The sequence below is a fragment of the Hippopotamus amphibius genome, chromosome 6, assembly GCF_030028045.1.
Source record: "Hippopotamus amphibius kiboko isolate mHipAmp2 chromosome 6, mHipAmp2.hap2, whole genome shotgun sequence".
NCBI lineage: Eukaryota > Metazoa > Chordata > Mammalia > Artiodactyla > Hippopotamidae > Hippopotamus > Hippopotamus amphibius.
Genome location: NC_080191.1, coordinates 73,710,892 through 73,716,224, shown reverse-complemented (window position 1 = coordinate 73,716,224; position 5,333 = coordinate 73,710,892). Strand labels below are relative to the sequence as shown.

The 5,333-nt window shown below is 37.5% G+C and overlaps 1 non-coding gene across 1 annotated transcript; it reads right to left on the bottom strand.

The window, feature by feature from the left end:
• Positions 1–844: 844 nt before the first annotated feature.
• Positions 845–970, bottom strand: LOC130856207 (small nucleolar RNA SNORD22). The gene has a single exon (XR_009054499.1). It is a non-coding gene; the product is annotated as a small nucleolar RNA SNORD22 (small nucleolar RNA).
• Positions 971–5,333: the final 4,363 nt, after the last annotated feature.

The window sequence follows — 5,333 nt, the reverse complement described above, 5'->3', positions numbered from 1 at the left end:
AATTCTCCTCAAGTTCCAAACTTCTGTGCATGTGCTCACACACACCGCTGGGCTCATGGTGATGCTCTGTATGGACAGGGGATGAGCAGCTCTTTCCTCCTTTACTGGCTGTTATCATCTCATGCAAAGATCTTTCATCAGTGCTGGGAAATAACTGGTGCTTTCCTGCGTGTGACCAACTGTAGAAGCTTCCCGTCTAGAAGATGGTCTGTGCCGTCTTCTGTGTAATTCTCATTCTCATCCCTCCCAAACCCCTCCTCTATCAGAGCCTGGTTTTTGCATTTATTATATTGTTTTTATGTTTTCACAGTTTTATTGAAGCTGTGCCTTTCGGGGTATTCTGTGTTTATTACTTTTGGAAGGGAAAGTATCACACGCACACGCGCACACACGCACACACACAAATCTGTGAGGAAGATTGGGTCCTTCAACACAGGAATAAGGTTAATTCATTTTCTCAATGTAGAAATGATACATAAAACTAATTATTGGACTTACTGCAGGAGCAGAAGCTTTACAAGAGGGGATATTCCCTCTTGTAGAGGGAAATAAGATACAAGAAATTTCAGGTGTAGTGACTTAAGGAAATTATTAAGATCCTAATAAGCAGCACTGATCATACTTAGTTTTTGTTTGTATTTTGGTTTGTGTAGAAAATAGTTCTTTTCTTTGGAATGTATCACAGTAACCTAAGCTTAGAGATATTAAATATAGCTTATTAGAGGAAGAATAGGAGTGAAATGTCATGAAAAATTTTAATTGTATTTATTATTTTTATTTTTTAATTAAATTTTTTTCCACCAGTAATTTATTTCCCCCATTCCCATGTTCAGAAATTCTTATGATCCCTCAGATAGTTTCTTCTGGAACAAGCTTTCCTCTTCTTCCCCAGCCAACCCCAGTGGCTTCGCCTTTACAGGCTCTGGGACTAGGACAGGAGGTAAGACATGTGTGTGTTTCATCACTGGGAAAATATTTATTGTTTTTAATTTGCCTTCCAGTATTCAAATATTAGTTTATAAAATGCTGTTGGAAATGCTTAACTTATTTATTATATTCATTAAAACTACTTTTCTTTATCAGGCACTTTGGAGGGAAAGTGGGATTTTGGAAAAGTCTGCAGCTAAGTGAGAATGAAACATACATTTTTAACTTAATCCGTTTACTTTAACACAAAATGGTAGGCCCTTCTGTCTGAACTCCAGAGCTTCTGTTCAAAATATCAGTTTGAGCACAAGAATCCATCTTCCTCTTTCACCTTCCACCCCCTCCTTTAAAATTCCAATGAAATGACAGAAGGATATACTTCTAAAAATATAAACCCACAGTAACACTCTGAAACTTTTAGAAAAGGTGCCATCAATGGACGAGACATTTTGGGCACATTTCAGATGGAATTGGTTTGATGGAGAAATCAGAGCAGAGAGAAGTACAGCCCAACACACCAGAGGTTCTGTGGCCAGAGGAACAAAAGTATAGCAGAGCCTGAGTTAATTCCAGACTTCAAAAGGAGAAAAAGAAAGAAAGGGAGAAAGAAAGAGAAAGAAAGAAAGAAAGAAAGAAAGAAAGAAAGAAAGAAAGAAAGAAAGAAAGAAAGGAAGGAAGGAAGGAAGGAAGGAAGAAGGAAGAAAGAAAGAAGGAAAGGAAGAAAGAAAGGGAGAGAAAGAAAAAAAAAGGAAAGAAAGAAAAGGAGAGAGAAAAGGAAGAGGAAGGAAAGGATTAAGCAATTCCACCCAAGATTAAAGTAACGCACTTCTAGAGTTAGGTCCCCCTACTTTGGCAGTGGTGAAGATCTCCAGCCTGCCTCTCTGTTGCCCATTACTTAACCTTGAAGAAAACCTGCTCATCAAAATGCCTTGTTCCATCACACAAAGCCTATGCGAACCCACCTAATCAAAGGAAGGATCCGTTAAGAAAATGGATTTACCAGTCTCTGAAAAAACCCTTTCCAGCCATTCATACTAAGCAACAAAGCCCTTTATCCAACATGATTGAATCATCAAAGATCTCCAGCTGCTTGAAGGAAATCCATAGCATGAAAACGGAACACTAAGTTGAACAAACAGAAAAAGTGGCCTTGGAGAAAGCAAAGCTAACTTCTTAAAAAGTCTATTCTCTGCAAAATTCAAGAGTATGCTATGTTTATAAAAACACATGGCTTTCCATCAACAAATGAATGGATACAGAAGATGTGGCATATATATACAATGGAATATTACTCAGCTATAAAAAGGGATGAGATGGAGCTATATGTAATGAGGTGGATAGAACTACAATCTGTCATACAGAGTGAAGTAAGTCAGAAAGAGAAGGACAAATATTGTATGCTAACTCACATATACGGAATCTAAAAATGGTACTGATGAACTCAGTGACAAGAACAAGGAAGCAGATACAGAGAATGGACTGGAGAACTCGAGGTATGGGAGGGGGCGGGGGGTGAAGGGGAAACTGAGAAGAAGCGAGAGAGTAGCACAGACATATATATACTACCAACTGTAAAATAGTCAGTGGGAAGTTGTTGTATAACAAAGGGAGTCCAACTCGAGGATGGAAGATGCCTTAGAGGACTGGGGCAGGGAGGGTGGGGGGAACTCGAGGGGGGGGGCGTCAAGGAAGGGAGGGAATACGGGGATATGTGTATAAAAACAGTTGATTGAACCTGGTGTACCCCCCCAAAAAAAAAAAAAAGATGAAGGTAGAAATTTACAAAAATGCCTACTTCTATATAACTATTTTTGAATACATCTAGAATTAAATTCTCCATCATGCATGTGGTAAGATTGGTAAAGAAAGTTAAGTGCAGGCACTCTGAAGATGAGACACATTTTGCAATTAATTATTTTGGCAAAACAGCATAATTGATGAAGGTCACTGTGTTGATTTCAGATAAATCAAAAGATACCAACTGAAATCTTATGGGATTATCTTTTTAGTATGTGAAAATTTTCCTCTGTTAAGTATTATAGTAGCTCTAGTCATGACTAATGGCTGAAATCCACCACACTTGATTTTCAGTCTACTTTGACTCCGATCAAAGGGTCTACTTGAACTTTGTTTTTTAAAAATCAAGGGCCTAGAAATACTAACATGATTTATCACTGCATGTCCACTGTTTCATTTTTAGCCTAGAATGCATTAAATAGATTTAGATGTAGATTTCATCCTAATTTAGTTTAGAAACAGAGATGCTTTACCTCATGTCATTTAGATTTATTAATCAGTTCTAATCTATTTGAGATTATTGAAAGTATCACACATGCCAATTTCTGTTGTCTCATTTTAACCTCTGTAATAAAGAATAATGAAAGTGTCATTTTTGGAAAATCTAAAAAAAAAAAACAAAAACAAAAACAAAAAACACATGGCTTTAAAAAAGGAGCAGTAAAGAGAAAAGTTTTGAAAAAAATATGTGTATAATTATTGAATTAAGAAATAATCATTGGGGGCTTCCCCAGTGGTGCAGTGGTTAAGAATCCACCTGCTAGTACAGAGGGGCACGGGTTCAAGCCCTGGTCCGGGAAGATCCCACATGCTGCGGAGCAACTAAGCCCATGAGCTACAACTACTGAAGCCTGTGCACCTAGAGCCCATGCTCCACAACAAGAGAAGCCACCTCAATGAGAAACCCATGTACTGAAGCGAAGAGTAGCCCCGACTCGCCACAACTAGAGAAAGCTCATGCGCAGCAACAAAGACCCAATGCAGCCAAAAAAATAAAAAATAAATAATAAAAATAAATCTTTAAAAAAAAAGAGAAATAATCATTGAGACTTCCTAGGTTGCTCAGTGGTTAAGAATCTGCCTGCCAATGCAGGGGACACAGGTTCAATCCCTGCTCCAGGAAGGTCCCATATGGCGAGGAGCAACGAAGCCCATGTGCTACAATTACTGAAGCTCTCAAGTCTAGATTCCGTGCTCCACAACAAGAGAAGCCACCAAAATGAGGAACCTGTGCACCACAATGAAGAGAAGCCCCTGCTCGCCGCAACTACAGAAAAACCGTGTGCAGCAACGAAGGCCCAATGCAGCCAATAAATAAATAAATAAATAAATAAATAAATAAATTTTTAAAAAAGAAATAATCATTGGATTTCATAAATCATTAAATGCACACATCTGACTACTTGTCTGGTAAACTGTGTTCTAGTAATGTGGATGATAGAGTGGAGAAAATTTCCCACAACCTAGAACACATCTTAGAAGTAGGATTTCTGAGTGACAGCAGATAAGAGGACATAATCAAAGAGATAAAAGAAGAAAACGTCTCTGCCTTCAGTTTTCAGTCTTTGGTCTACCAAGAGCAAAACAGCATTGGGAAATAGTCCTTTGTAGATATATCCCATTGAATATTAATAATCCCAAGGATAAGGAGAATATCATAAAAGCAGAGGGGAAAGAAACAAATTACCTGTAAGAGAATAGAACCAGATTGACTTGAGATTTCTCATCACTAACAGTGGAGGCTAAATAAAATTGAGCAACATTTTCAAAATTCTTAAGGTAAAAGATTTTGAATCAAAAATTTTATACCACAATTTATTTTCAAACACATTTTCAGGCAATTAAGGACTTATAAAGTTTACCTACACTTTAAACATTAATTTGTCAAGAAAGGAGCACAATCAAACAGAACAAGCATTTCAGGATGAAGGTAGTGTGGGATGTGAACCATATTGATAGCTTCTCTCACTCAGAATAGAGAAGAAAGATGGCAATAAATTGAAAGAAGATTCATTAGGGCTGGTTTCTTGGTAGTGTCTCCTGTGAGTGGCAAAGTTTTATGGCTATAGACTTCTCATTTATGGCTCCTGCCATAATATTTGAGTCTACTGGGAATAATGTTTACATGTTTGTATTGTATATGCCATTTGGGGTTTCATCTTCAAAATCATCCTACAGGCAAAGCACCGAAGATATATCCATGTAAGAGAATATAGAGATTGACTGAAAGATAGATTAGATAGATAGATAGATAGATAGATAGATAGATAGATAGATAGATAGATAGATGATAGATGGGTATAGATAGATTGGTAGCTTATTATAAAGTCTAGAAGTATAAAAATAAAGGTATAACTAAAAATATTTGGGAAGTTGACTGAGAAAGAGAGGTGGAAGGAAAATTAATGTGATAACTTCTTCAGGTTTCATTGCAGAAGATCAATAGATAATGTCTAAAGTTTATAAATCCAGAAATAGAAGTGTGACAGCAATGGACTTCCCTGGTGACACAGTGGTTAAGAATCCACCTGCCAATGCAGGGGACATGGGTTTGATCCCTGGTCTGGGAAGATCCCACATACCGCGGAGCCTGTGTGCCACAACTACTG